This window comes from Cryptomeria japonica, chromosome 2 (genome assembly GCF_030272615.1).
Source record: "Cryptomeria japonica chromosome 2, Sugi_1.0, whole genome shotgun sequence".
In the NCBI taxonomy this organism is placed as follows: Eukaryota; Viridiplantae; Streptophyta; class Pinopsida; order Cupressales; family Cupressaceae; genus Cryptomeria; species Cryptomeria japonica.
Genome location: NC_081406.1, coordinates 94,574,280 through 94,590,710, shown reverse-complemented (window position 1 = coordinate 94,590,710; position 16,431 = coordinate 94,574,280). Strand labels below are relative to the sequence as shown.

General features: G+C 33.5%; 1 pseudogene; it reads left to right on the top strand.

Moving 5' to 3' along the window:
- The first annotated feature begins 4,670 nt into the window (after positions 1-4,670).
- Positions 4,671-6,857, top strand: LOC131028229 (DNA topoisomerase 1 alpha-like; annotated as a pseudogene).
- The last annotated feature ends 9,574 nt before the right edge of the window (positions 6,858-16,431 follow it).

Here is a 16,431-nt window from a genome sequence, read left to right as displayed (position 1 = left end):
TACTTTCTAGTTTGAATGGCCAATATAAGACATGCAAAATATAGTACAATATGGTACAAAGAGGGTGATACGCTATGCTCCCCCTTAAGATGTCAACATAGCCCTGTGTTGGTGTCTTAAAGAAGATAGAAACAAGTATACACACCTTCAACACTAAGGAGATATTGTTTTAGGAAACAATGTTCATAAATCCAAGCCAAATAGGCTTAACTCTTATAAGCGAGGAAAAGATAGTTGAAAAAGATATTTCTTGCAACAAGTGTAAAGGGAATCCTTGGAGGGGAAGAGATATTCTCTCAAAGACATATACATCCAAGAGGATTTATTGAACAAAATAATAGCATCATCCAAAAGAGAGGAAGGAGAACAAGAATGCATACCCTCCCCCTATTGCTAAGTGGAAGGGATTCTTGATGAAGGATGGAACACTTTTGTTCCAAAGTGAAGGGTTTGTTTAAAATAGATATACATTGCCAAGTGAAGAAGAGGTTGTAGACAAGGATACACACCTCTTGTATAAGAGAGAATCCTTGAGCAAACAAACAACTTCACACAAGGAATGACATCATATCGTAAGCAAATGCCACTCAACAAAGGAAAAGTAGATCCTTAGAAAGGATAGGAAAGATCATTGCCCCCCAAGCATAGGGACAATGAGAAGGATTTACACAACCTCTAAGGAGAGATTTATTCATAAGAGACGTATTTCAAGCAAAAAATAGGTCCTACCCAAGGAACACACATGTACTCGAATGAAGGATAATTCTATGCAAGAAAGGACATCACGTTATGAAAAATGTAACACAAAAGAAGAGGTAACCTTCAAAGAGAAAGGGAGAATTGAATATATATTATCCTTTCCCCACAAGTGAGGAAACAAGGAAGAAATATGTTGCTGCCCCAAGAAGATTGTTCTTGAAAAAGCATCACCGCTCATGACAAATAGCTCCCAATGAAATTAACTACTAGTGTCATATTGTGAGGAATAACATGGTAGGGTAAATGGAGTGTTAAGGAACTACATATTCACCAAGAAAAAGTGAAAGATCAGTTGTAAGAGCTATGCAAGCTCAATCATATTGGTCTTGATTAAATTCTTTAAAGGCTTTATAATTTTCAAGCTCGAATGAGAATAACCACGATGAAAAAGACAATGTTCATCACCTTCCTTATTCTTATAATTGTGACTAAGTTTAATGAAAGGAAAAAAAACATTTTTATCATACTTCAATCTCCAAAAGCTTCTTGCAGCCAATTTCTCTTGATCATAAATAGGAATAGGTCTTGTCTCTTGAGATGTAGGGCAAGGCGTGCAAGAAGGAGGAGTATTTTCTTCTATGATTTTGATAGATGCATTATCAATGAGTTCTTGTATTCCCTTTTGAAAATCAATACAATCATTGGCACAATGACCATGGATTTGATGATACGAGCAAAAAGGATAATTTGAGGAAGCAGCACCTTTAGATGGACAATAATTTCTATGTCTTGAAAGATACTCCTTAAACCTTTTCACCCTAAGGAGATAATCCATAATTGAATAATGAGGATATATTAGACCTTCGGTGTTGGCTTGAGAAGGAGGGTTTATAGGGACTTTGATTCCTTGTTCATATTTTCCAAGTCCTTGTCCACTATAACCTTGTTTTGAGATTATATCATAACCACTCCTATAAGAATGTTTCAATTGTGAAGAAGGACTATTCTCATGAATCTCTTTAAAATATGTAGTGTAAGTGCACGTGGAAGGATCAAAGGGAGAATTAGATGAAGAAGGAATATCCTTTATACGAAATTTCTCCTTTCTATCATCATTATTCATATCATCTTTAACAGGTTGAGAATGAAGGTCATTATCATCTAAGGCTTCATCTTTTCTTAATATTATGTGAGGAGATAGGTCATGAATAAAATTCATAACACTATCTTCCCTACAAATATTTTGATAGTTAAAATAATCTCTAGGAGAATAAGGGGGAACTAAAGGGATTGATAAACCAACATTTTGATCATGCAACCCTTGCACTAGAGTATGTCTATGAGAAGAGGATAGTGTCATGTTGGTCTTAAATGCTTGCTTTCCATTGAAGAGATCATTGATAGGAGTATTGACTCTTTCCTCATTCACATTAGATATAGTTCTAGGAGAGGTACAAGTGTTAATTTGTTAATATCATCTCTAGGATTATCATAGTCAGAATAAGCTTTTATGTGATCTACACATGTAATTTGTACGTTCTTAAAATTTTATCAATAAACAACATATAACATGGATAAAAGAATTGAGAAATGATTTGCAAGTAGGAAATATCTTTGAAACCCTAAAAATGCAGTATGCAAGAGTACTATGAATGAAAAGAAAATGTAAAATGAAAGAAGCCATTATCCAACACATGATTGTGATAAATGTAACAAAAAAGCAATATAATCATATGTGAAATAGAAAACAAAATAGATATAGTAAATCCCATTATGATTGCCTAATATCAGACCTAAAAGTATAAATGAAAAATTATATGCAACCCACAAGCCAAAATTAGCAAAATAAAATAGGGTTTTTATGAAATCAACCACTAAATTTATGTTTGTATGATTTATGAGTGCAAAATTTATTTTTCAAATGTCTAAAAATTAAATCCGAGGCCACAAATGAAAAATAAGCATGCAAGGATTTGGGTTCACCAAAATGTAATTTAGTGTAAATTTGGAATTAGGGTTTCAACAAATAAAACCACTAACTAGCCAGATTAACAAGTCATTGAAAGAAGGGAGGAAATCCAATAGATCTAGCCACAATTTGATTAGAAAAGGGGTTGAGTATACTAATTAGATTTACCAAAAAAAAATTGTGTGTGGATCTCCTTCTTTCTTAGTTGAATTTATAATGTAATTGTGAAATTAGGGTCAAATGAGAGATAATTGAAGTAATCTAACAAAAATAGTAAGCTACAAATGCCCCATGAAGCAACCAACTGAGACATGGGCAAAATAAGATGTTTAGAACCTGTTCCCATAATTAGGCCTATTTTTTTGGGACCGAGTAGCATAGATCCATCATGGTCCTCCAAATTTTCCATCGTTGAAAGATGAACCTATTTGTCACTATCGATACTGCTGGAATTCCCGAGTACAACTACTACACCTATCTTCTATACACAAAAAGAGAGGGAAAGATGTTGGGGATAGGGGTTTGCCTAAGTCAAACCCCACTTTTAGAATTAACCATGAATGAAATAATGCAAATAGTGAAATAATTGTTAAAGAGATATACCTCATATCTACAATTGTTGATGATGATGCAATGCTCTTTGGATGTAATCATAAATGTTGAATGTAATGGCATGACAAACACATGGACATGAAAAACCCTAATCACAAACACATGCTTGCATGAAGATTGATGTAACTTTTCTCCACAAAGCTTGAATAATGAATGCGTAGCCTTGAATCTTTGAATATGATTAATGATGAATGCTTCACGGATGCACAAATAGTAGGGTACATGATTGATTGTCAAAATGAATTGATAAGATGTCTTTATATAGGGTTTCTAGGTAAATTACCAATTAGGTTGACCTCCAACAATCATGTGTAACCCCAAGAATCAAATGTTATCAAGGAGAAATAGAACTTGCCCCATTTCAAATTGGGGCCCATTTGAGAGGGACCAGGGTGTTTTGGGGCGCCTTAGTCCTTCTACAAACATGACCAAAATAAGCATCCAGTGGGGAGGGTATCCCATGATAGGACATGCCAAAGGGTGTTCATGACATCAAAGTTGGAGAGTAGGGTCAAAATGGACCTAGAGAGAGGATGGAGATAGGACGTGCTAAAGTGGGAGCACAAACATGATGTGCAAATAAGACCGGTTACAATTTATGGCACTACAGGTTCCATAATTCTATAGTTGATCCCGATGAACTCTGCTTTGATGAGTTTTTTATTGAACGAATACTTCTTGCCATGAGGATGTTAATCTTAACTCTTTTAGTCATATTTGGTGCCATTGTTGGAGTGATGTGGATGTTTTAAGTCTCACTTCATATGGAAGTGGAAGGACTAGGCAATCAACTACTTTATAGACTGCTTGTTGATTTACTTCTTCATCATATAATTTTATTTTTTTAATGATATTGTTGTATTTTAGGATGTTTTCATATAGTTTATAACTTGTGCCTATATCGGCTGAAAAGTCACATTCCTTTCCCTTTTTTCATATCTCTTTTCTAGATGTATGTTGCTACTTTAGTACAACTTAGTGTAGTTTTAGCAATATCATAAGTAATGATATAAACAATGTAAAATCACTAAAAAATCTTTACAATTTAAATGCAGTTTTTTTTAACTTTATTACAATTATTTATGTAGAAAATATAATTTTTTCAAATGAATGTAGAATTATTTTGCAACATTGTATTTTACAAATTTATGTAAATAGACAAGGGCTATAGTTGCTAAATTATGAAACCTCTTTCTATTTTATACAATATTTTCTGTTTGTTTGAACAACTTCTTAACACAATATTGTCTTCAATCATCCTTTATCATTACTATTTGAATATAACATTTTTCTTGTCCAATCCATTGATTTGGACTACAAATTTGTGTAAATACAGTGTTTAGTTATAATCTATTCTCTACTTATTGTTAGTGTTATAGGACAATTATTTATGGATTTAGATATAACTGCAATTAGCACTGCATATCATGTGAAAGAATTTATATGCAACTTAGCTACACCTTATCCATTAGAAATTAACACATTTTGTTGTTATGTTCTTATATTTTGAATATTGAACATATATTTATAAAATTACAGTGTTAATGTAGGAACAATTAAAAGAAGAAAAGGTAAAACAAGAGGAAAAATACACGTGGTCTATTGTGATGGAGTGAAGGAGAAGGTCTGCAATTTGTTTTTATTGACCTGATAATTAGAATTATTATGAATAGTTTTTTTTACATTCCTTTTCATTTACCTTTCTAGTGAAGAAGATTTTTCATTTGCATTGTTGCAGGTTGGCCACTTTAGAATTGAACCCCTTGGGTTGTTTTGTGGTTGGGGAGAACATCCAAAGATTTAATTTTTATCTACTTTGAAAAACTGATATGCTAAATGTTGAAAAGCTTTTGGTTTTTTAGTGTTGTAATTATTTTACTAGTAGTTATCTTTTCTTTCTGAATCTTTTGTCTATACTACAACAATAAAATTTCTCTATATCTATTCTTAGATGGGTAAATTGAAGAAGTGCATTGACCTAGAGGATATTACTATTAATATTAGGAAGGATGCCCCTATTCCAGAATGTTCAATTCTAGGCCATAGGTTATTTAATATGTGATGTTTATTGCTAAATGTCATTATTAGTGATCTATTTTTAGGTTCACTACTAAACATATGAACTTTTTTTCTTGGTTCTAAGTATGATTTTTGGGTTATTTCCTCCTTAAGGGTGGAAGGAGGTCAAGCATGATAATGTTGTCACATAGTTGTCTCTTTGGTATGACTCAATCAATTTTAAAGAATTCAAATATGTATTTTTGGATGCCAGTAGTTCTCTAAAAGGTCAGAGTGACATGAAGAAGTTTGAGAAGGCAAGAATGCTCAAGGTAATCTACCTCTCTCATGCTTGCTAAATTTTGGTCACCTTTTTGGAACAATTAATCAGTCATTTATTATTTTGGTACCTAATAAATATTGTGATGCAAAGGGAATTTTTTGTGTTTGTGCAAGATTACACAGATAAAATTTGAGATACATACACAAAACACTTCAAATCACAAAACATAACTGAGAGATAAATTGATGTTGCCTCTTATCTTATTGATAGGCTTGCTTTGAGGGTTGGCAATCAAAAAGTGATCTAGTAGAGGATGCTTAGTTTGCACAATAAATTTGTATTTACATGAATATTTTTGAATTTATATTGATGTGTGCTTTCACTAACATTTAAGAAATGTTGGTGTTGTATCATTAGACTTTAACAGGGAAGTTGGCTACAATTTTTTTCTCTATTTATAAATTGGTCCAACATGAATTGAATTCTCTTCCAAACAAGAATTGTGTGTCTTATCAGAGTGTTGTTAAATTTTAGCAATTATTTATATGTGTGTTAATATGTGGAAAACAGGCTAGTAATTCAACTTATGATGTATAGATAAACAATCATTAGGTTTGTGACACTATTCAAACTTAAGAGCATGTGACACTATTAGAGAAAGTCATACTATCCCATGTTGATGTGACATAGCTTCATACTATTTCCATCTTCTTTTTCCCACTTGTTATTTTGATTGATTTGATCCGACTTTTGAATTTCAGTTATAGATTTGGCTAATCATTGGACAAATTTTCAATTAGTAAACTTAATAAAATTTAGCCAATTAAAGAAATGTGTGCATGCAAGCATTCCATGATAAGACTATCAACTCTTCATTGATTTATTTTCAAGCTTTTTCTTCCTTACTTGTGGAAAAGTTTTGGCATGTAGATATTAGAACAGGTCACCGGTCCAACAAATTGAGAAAGTGAACTTGTATGCTTGTATGCAATATGTTGTCATATTTAGTGAATAAAAAATAATTAGATGTACAGATTAATTATTTATCTAGTATTATGCAACTTTGTGTAAGAAGTAAAAGGTATATGTTCTCTCTTTATTGATTTAACTATTTTGAAATAATATTTTTATTATTTTCTTGAATTATAGGATGATGGTGAGGCTGATACAGTTGGTTGTTGTACACTAAAAGTGGAAAATGTGAAATCACTTCCTCCAAAGTCTCCTTAGGTGACATGCTAACTGTAATTTTTATGTCTTGTTCTTTCAGATTGATTACCAACAATCTCATAAGCAACAAATGAAATACACAAGTTGTTGCTTTTCTAAAGCTTCTGATGGATGGGGCCCTTTCTTTCAGCTTGGCTTCCTAGGTATAGATTCTATCTAATACTTCAATATGGTTGAGGTTGATGAACAATTTTGTATCGCTATGGTCATTTTAGAAACAGTATTCATTCTTTAGTTGAATGCTAAATTGTTATTGTGTTTCTTATAAGTGTACTTGTATTCTTAAGGTAAAAAGGTTTGCAATTTTTTATTTGATGAGCTAGATCGAAATATACTAAATGCTCATCTCAAGGAAATAATTCCCAAATTCACAACAAAAGTCTTCAGAACATATAATTCCTCCATCACATTGGACAAACTAGTATGTGTTACATTCCTTAAATATAGTTCTGCCCAATGCATGCATAGATCAAATGTAATTATGTACATGAATATAAAATTTAATTATATTAAGATTCCTAAAGCTCCTAGAGTCAAACAAGACCCCTAAGACCTTTGGTGTTTGAACTGGGTAGTAATTTGCATGATTACCCCATGTTTCAATTACTAGGTCACAAACCATAGCCTTATGAATGGTTTGGCATATGGTAGTACTTTTGTTGAATGTTAAAGGTTTTTTTTTGTCTACAAATATTTCACCATTTTTCTACAAAATATGCATTAACAAAGTGCATTGTTTTGTATATTGTATGGATATGGACGCATATTTCACTAAATGGAATCACTCTTGCACTGCATACTATTTCAATTTTTTAGATCATAGCATCAAGCCTTTATAGAATTGTTTCCAAATTCTTGCAAAATCACAAGACTTGAATCTAGTCCCTTTTGGAGTGCATTGATATGTGGTACTAAGCAATTAGTTTTTTTGAGTGTGTTGGTTGAAAATTTTGTCAACTCGAGAAGAGTTTACAAAATTGTGGTTTCAACCACAACAACACAAGATTATATCTCTTCTAATTATTAAGGGAAGGGTTCCCCTGTGATTCGCTACTCCATTCTAATAAAATAAGGTACTAGAAAATTTTCTAACTACTATTCTAACATGGGTGGTACATCATCTTATCCTCTTTTTTCAAGATAGATGTTATTCTTTTCCTCTCTTTTCAGGAAAGAATTTACAATGTAGAGCAACAAAAATTCTTACAATTTCTTTGTTATAAATTAACTTGGAAAGCAAGAACAATATAATATAGATAAGTAAAGAAGCAAAGTGTCCATAAAGGTGCAAAGTCCTTTGTTGCTTCTTCGGGGCCGGAAAGAGTGCTTAAGCTCAAAGTCTTAAATTCACTGTTGTCCTATCAACCTTTTTATAATTTCTTCTGTAACCCAAAGGATTAACTAAGAAAATTAAAATAAAGCTCAAAGTCTTTAAAATGATTCCTAGGTTCACCTTTGATAATTCTTTTGTGAAGTAGTAATATGAAGCTCAAAGTCTTCAAGTTACCATTTCCTTTTCCAAGATAACACAATCAAGCACAAAGTCTTCAAAGTGAAACCTTAATATATACATATCAAATATTTTTACTTGAAATATCAAAATGAATCACAAAGTCTTCAAAATGATAATACTATCACCAATTCCTAATTTTAACAACAATAGTCAAGATATCACACAAAGTTCACGAGTTAACAACCACCTCTACACTTTTTTAATATTCTCTCAACACACCTTCACTTGAGTAAATAAGTCTTTATAATGAAAATGACATAAGAACACTCTCACCATAAACACAAATGAATCCATCACAAAGTCTGGATGCCAAATGCTTTCTTCTTATTTCATCAAATTTGCAAAATCACAAGAGGAACACAAAGTTTCACTTTTTCTCTTCACTTCGGCGGAGTTTTGGCACATAGATTAAAGATAATAGATCCCTATTACAAAGAGAAACCTCATATTTATAGAGGAGAGGTGTAGCATGAAACTAGGAAATAACTATGACTAATTCAAAGAAAAAACCTAATTGACTTTGGACTCATGCATTGCCTAAGTGCAAAAACTACATACAAAATTGACACTGAAAGGTGTCAATGTCTTATTAAAAAATGCATCTACTATGAAAATAATTAAGTGTCACCAAACACTACATTCTGATCCTGTTTCATTAATTCCTCAAACTTTTGTAAAGTTGCTTTCATTGGTTCCCAATCAAGTCCTTTTGTGTGACTTGTAATGGCTTTGACTCGAGTGATTGAATCTTTGAGGTTCATGTAGCATTTCTTGCGCTTCTTCAAAAGTGAGGCTAGATCATCCAGATTTACTTGGATATCCACCAGCTTTTCTATTGAGGACATTGAGAAAGTTTGTTTATCAACTTCTTCACCGATCAGCAAACTAAATTCTTTAACAATAGTGTCTTCATGGAGGGGCTTTTGATTCTCATCAAGGAAAGTGCAAGGAAGAGATGAAACATTTTCAATGATATCTTTCCCTTTCTCATTACATTCTTTTTGTGCTTTCCTCGAATCTTTGATAAGCACCTCGAGAACATTCATATGATTTTCTAGTATCTCATGTTGCTCAATGTACATTTCCCTTGAAGGAATCACTCCATTATCAACCAGAATATCAAGCTGGAAATCTTCTAACTTCAACCAAGAGTTGAAGTCCTTCTCATGTGCTTCTAATTCATTAGAAAACAAATTCAGAGTTTTATCAATTTCAATATTTACCTCCTCCAGATTGTTGACAAGAGTAACTGCTGAACATAAGAGATGTGTTCCCTGACTCAACAATCTATCCATCCATTCACCAACTGTTCTACCACGAGAGTTCACATGTTTATCTTGTCTGACAATTTGTTCATCCAATGAAGAAGTGACTGGCTTGACTACCTCTGAAGATTTGGTAATCTTGATCAGGACCTCTATGAGTTGATTGACTTATTTCTTTAGCTTATCCTTCTTCACTTTCTCTTCATTGAACATTGCCAAAAGGTGTTGGAAAGAAGTCTAAGCATCTTCTATTGTACCTTAATGCATTTGTTTTCCCAAATCAATCCTCTTGATGATGTAATCAGTAGGTTGCAATTTTTCAAGATCTGTACCTGGAGGAGGAATAACAATCTCCACATATTTGTTCTTTGATTCATCTACCTTCGCCCTAGATAGAGTTTTAGTCTTCTTCTTACCCTTGGGTTTAACAAGCACAAATTGATTAAAATCAAAATCATTCAGAGATATGGCTTGCTTCTTCCTCTTGGGAGTGTTAGATACTAGCCATGGTGGCAAGGAAGCAAATTCACCCACTATAGAAGTAAGAAATTGAGTAGCCAATTCATGTGTCTGAACACTAGTAGTAACAATGGGTGAAGAGAAAGTAACAATGGCAGGTGTGTTTGAAACAGTAGAAACTTGAGGAGGAACCTAGGTTTCTTAAATGAAATTCTCAAAATCTTCCAACATGGAAGAAGTAACCTAAGATATATTAGGAAGGAACTCGATATCAAGATTGTCAAGAGGTGTATCTAGGGCTGATTCACTTGTGGAGTGGAAGGAATGATAAGTACTTCTGGAGCTTGGGATGAAAATGGTATAGTAGAATCCAAAAGAACAACGTCAGTAACAAAGACTAAAGTAGTACCTATGATATCACATGATGTAGAAATAACTCCTTCATGTATTTCTTGAGAATGATAAGTACTTGGGATTTCAAGCAATCCTTCCTCATCAAATTCTCCTTCCTCTTGTTCTTGTTCATTCTCTGGTTCATCTTATTCTTGAAGTTGTTCATCTTCATTTACTTCTTCTTCCTCAACTTCATCATGAACTTGAGTCTCTTGTGCTAAAGACTCACCTTGAGCTTTACTTTTTCCAACAATGAACTTGAATTTAGGACCCTTAGGAGTTATGGGTTCCTGTCTGTTTTTGGTTCTTAACTCAGAAGTTTTCCCTTTGGGGCTTGCAGCATCATCTTCAAATGATTCGGTCTGGTAAGGCCTCAGTAGAGCACCATGTAGGTTCAACCAAACAATGGTATTATCAAGAATCTTTTGAAACATGGCCCTTATAGAAGTATTTTCCTTTTGGGACCATTGTATGAGAGACAAAGGTAATCCCAAAACTTTGTTTCTTTCATATGTGGGGTCAAGAATGTCACCATCTTCTTTGAGATCTTCAAGAACATCAACAAGATCGAAGTTTTCAATTTGTTCTACTGTCAAATGACAGTAGTCCATTTTTCACACGTCTTCTTTAGTCCTACAATCTACCCACACATCCTCAATTCGATGGATACGAGTATAGTTCTTTTTAATCTTATTCTTCATACCCCTATAATCAAAGAACTTTCTAGGTTTGAAGAATCTCATAGTCACTAATCTCATCTCTTCCTCCATGGCGCGAGCCTTGTAGATGGAATTGATAGAGTATTTGCCTATGGCAATGGATAACTTAAGACTTATCTTATGAGCTCCAAATTGACGCACATGGATAGAAATCATTTGGCGAGCCATCTTCATAAGGATAATCTTATTAGATGGATAGCTCGGGAGCATGAATGGTTCTCTATCAAAACATCCAATTTTGATATATGTGAAGGTGGGAAATTAAAGGAAAATGCAACCATACTCACTCACCATCTTCCATGCTTCATCAGACACTCTCTTATTTTGGAGCTCCTTGTCAAGTAAACACATGTAATGAGCAAAGAAAGCATCATTTACTCTCCCAAAATGATGTAACCTCTCTACGAGAGTTAACTGAGAGAAGTACTTGTAAACAAGAATTTGAGTCCTGTCACCTATAGTTGATAGACCTGGAAAATGCCTCATCGAGACAGTTGTATAGACAAGATAAAAGTCATAGAGAATTTCAAGGTGGTAGACACCTTGGTCAGTTGTTCACATAGGGCATCTGCAATTTGTTTGTCCCTAAAGATCTTCTTCTTATTCTGCCTGATGACATGAATGTACTGATATATCCATTTATGATATGTATTTGAAGTTGGAAAAACCTTTACTCTGCTGAGAAGAGTAATGAGATAATTGACTTCTTCAATGAAATCACTACGGGGAAGAGTTTCTGGCCATCTAGAAATTGTAGGCCTAGGTTTTTTTAGCCAATTCTCATTCATATTCTTCCCACATCTCCAAATTTTGATCAAAATATGCCACTGTTGATTGCATATCAATACCTGCATATTGATCAATAGGAGAACAATTGAAAATTGTATCAAAGAAATCATCATCAAGTTTGATGAGTGTCTTCCCATCCATATCATTCACTGATCTGGTGGTAGAATCATATCTATTGGCAAGAGCCAATACAAACTTTGGATTTTGAGCCGACATGGGGAAAGTGTCCACTAGATGAATTTCACTGTTTATGGTGGGCTCCATTTTGTAGGATACTGGTGGTGACTTCACCCTCTTCAATAATTCATCGAGATCCACATGATCAATCTCGGAGTCCCTGATATTGTCAATGTTTGATGTCACCGAAGAAGAAGGAAACACTAGATGCATTTCTTGCTTTTTTAACTTCGTTGATTTCTTACTCGATGAGGGTCATGACATCTGCAATGGATGCACTGCATCACAAAAAGATAATCATTTGAAATGATTAGCCTTCATAAAAATCTCCATCTGGTAGGAAAAGTTTATCAATTGATCACAAATTGATCAAAAAAATCTTCAATTTGTATGTGTGTGCTTTGGATCATTTGATATAAAAAGAAATATCAAAAGATAATGTATATCATAGTTATAACTCTGAAATGCATTGAAGAAGAACTCATATTATAGTGCAAATCAGAGTTGTAACTTCGATACACACTATAAAACCAAAATGAGCAAAGTGCATATCGGAGTTATAACTCCGATTTGTACTTTGTTTAAAGGAAATGCTAAAGGAGTGTCGGGTGGGGTGTAAACCCTGACCGACATTCAACAAACAATATTCAATTCAAAAAGGTGTCGGGCGGGATTTAAACCCCGCTCGACACTTCTAAAAGGAAGGGCAATCAAAACCAGTGTCGAGTAGGGTTTAAACCTCGCACGACACTTTAACAAAAGCATCAACTAAAACATATGGTGGTCAGTTTTGTAACCTTGACCACTATCACTCCATAGAGTGGTGGGTGTCGAGGGTGCAAACCCACCCACCATGACTATGGAGAAAGGAAGTAAAAAGAGGTGGTTGGGGATGCGACCCCGATCACCACCACAGTTATTGACTATGGTGTTGGTCGAGGTAATATCCTCGCCCAACTATCACTGCAATAAGAAATAAAAAAGGGGAAGGAAAAAATGGTGGGGGTGTGTTTCATGGTGTGTGGCTGGACATACAGTCTCGTTGCTTACCATGATACACATCATGAATCATGAAATCGGGTTTGTAACCCGATGTATATTGCGACATGTAGGGTTTCAAATTCGATTTCACACAAAATCTAGGGCATGATTAAAATGAAAGAAAAATGCTTGAGAAATTGATACATACCACGAATAATGAAAGAAGCTTGAGAAATCGAGCTCCCCAATCCACCAAGAAAGCGATAATAAGAAGATTAAGGCCAATTTAGAAAACAAATGGGTGGAGAAACCCAATTGAAAACAAACTCTAAAACATTAATTACAAATCGTGCATATTTAAAGCGCAAATCGGACTTATGGGTCTGATTTGCACTCAAATTGATTCCTAAGGGTAGAGTTGGACTTAGAATCCGATTTTACACTAAACAATCAAAATGAATGCAAAATCAGAGTTAAAACCCGATTTTGCATCAAAACAAGAAAGTTCACTTTTTAAGTTAAAATTTCAAAATTTTAACTCAATGAGGAAATTTCAACACTGAACAATACATATTCAATGACAAGTGATACAACCAAAATATCTCATTTTCTTGACTATGAAGGAAAAGAGGGCGAATTATAAAAAATTCGTAGGGGTTGTCCTATTTTCATGCAAAATGAAAATGAGGACAACATAGTGTTCATCTTTGCTTTTTTTATACTCATTGTATGAAATAGGATTGCTTTGATTGGACTTTCTTATGGGATTCATTTGTGAAATATCTTTTAATTTAATGTACAACCTCTGGAGTGATATACTTTTGAACATAATGTAATGATTCTTGTAATTGTTTTGTCTTTTTTATTTATTATCCTTCAACAACTTCAAGACACAATTGGCAGCGGTACACCAAAATAGATTGTTGGCTATCAGTGAGTAAACAAAGAAGCAAGTGCAAATTCACAATTCATAATTTCTAGATTCTTGTTGTCGATTGTTTCTTTGAACATTTACATTGGACTACATATATATGTTTTGTTTTTTTTTGAGCAGCTTTAGGTCTGATTATTTTTAAATGTTTGAGTTCTTGTTTAGGTTGCAATTCTCTATAACCATCAGTGCTCTGTGTCAAAGTCACACAATGCTCAAATGGATAAATTATTAGGAAAAATGACAGAACTTATGTCATGTCTTTGTTTTTATTGCATCACATTAAATGCATGCACAATGTATTTTTCAAGTTTTAGAAATGTACATCGTATATTTCAAGTTTTATAACAATACCTCTTAAACAAGCAGATGTGCTTAACTGTTGGAATGATGTTGCATTGAGTTTGCACTTTTTTTTTATTGTGTTAAAATTGTATGGATTTATTGACATGTTATATTTTTCAAGTTTTAGAAACACACATTGTATATTTCAAATTTTAGAATGGTAAATTTTGAACAAGCAATGGTTCTTATAACTACTACAATGGTGTTGCATTGAGTTTGCACTTTTTTATTCTTGTATTAAAAATGTATGGATTCATTGAGATTAGTCAAATATACATTCATAGAAAGACTTGAAATAGTGGGTCTCCCATAATCTGAAATATACATTCATAGAAAGACTTGAAATAGTGGGTCTCCCATAATCTGATTTATAGGCCAATATAAGTTCATTGTAATATATTCATGATTGAATGAAGTCAATCCTAGTAAAATCAAAAAAAAAAAATATTGTATCTATATGCTACAATAATATAATCCAAGTTAAATTATTTATTTGTTTATGCTCTACCTGTATATTACAGAAAGAAAAGAGAAGGTGGTAGAGTGGAATATAGAGGACCAACAATTTAGAGTGACTTTCAATAGGCATTAAAGAAAAGGGAATTTTGGCTCATTTTGATGGAAGTGATAAATGTTCTAGAGTGTGGGTTATGAAGTTAGAAAACTATTTGGCATTTAGATCCATGCCATATTTGAGACAATCAAGTTTTCCACTTTGATCTGGATGGGATAGCCCATGAGTTGTGGTACTATGGCTTGGTTACTTTGGGCCATAATTTAATCACCAGATACAATGTCTTCACAAACAAACTCATTGTGAGATTTGATAAGAAAGATCTCGAATTGCACTTTAGAGAGCTTGCATAATTAAAACAATATGGTTCTCTTCACACATGCATATCATAAATTTAGGGACTCCCAATGATGGTTCCTGATATCATGGTTAGGAGCCTTGTAGTCCTTTTTAGTAAAGGACTAGTGGAGCCCATTAGAGGATGAGTTAATGCATTCGATCCACCATCATTACAATAAGCAATAAGAAAAGCATGAAGCATGGAGCTTGATCCTCCAAAAAGAAATTCCCATTTAAGATCTTCCATCATGATAAAGATAAGAAGCGTAATAATAAGGAAAAAATTCAACCCAAATAATCAACTTCAAAGAAGTTGGATGATGAACTTAGAAAAGTGGTAAGGAAGAAAAACCTTTATTTTACATGCATGAAGCCATGGACCCCAAGGCATAGTAATTTGAGAAAGAGAAAAAATGTCAATTAGAGGCATATTCAATTGATGATCTTGAATCAAAAAATTTAGACCAACAAGCTAAAATAGAGGATAGTGGAGAAGAAGAATCAATAGAAGAGTCTAGGGAAGAGAAGGAAAGTGGAGGTACACTTGCTAGGCTCTCTAATCTAAAAAAAAAATGAGTTATTGAGGGCTATAGGTTATTTTGAAAGGGCAGCAAAATTATTGCTCTTAATTGATATAAGTGCTACACAATATCATTGATGAAGACATCGTAGCACAAATAGCACTAAAAACTAAAGACTTTGGATGTTTTAGGGTCATGGTTGCAAATAGTTACATTCCATAATTAAAACTATCATTGATTTATTATGTTAATGATGATTTTTATATTGTGAATAGAGGAGACAAAGAGGTTCTTGGTATGCAGTGGCTTCATTCCCTAGGTGAGATCACTTTAAATTTAAAATCCATTTAGTTGAAACTTTAGACAGATGATAGAATGGCAGTGTTAAGAGTAATGTACAAGGAGGGATCTTGTATTGCTACATACAAAATGATGTAAGGCATATTTGATTATGGTCCAAAAACAAAGTCACATCAAGAAGGTGAGAATAATTTTTAGATTTTGGTTAATCCTCTTTTTGACATGGACGTAGAGTTAACATTTCATAATCCTCCTTTTGAGATGTATGTTGATAATTTTGGAGAAGAAAATTTTTCACATGATGGGTTGCTTCATATGATTGGTCATGATGTATGATTGGTCATGATGGATGGGATCGATATGGCATGATGGATGACCTTGTGGATTCACCACA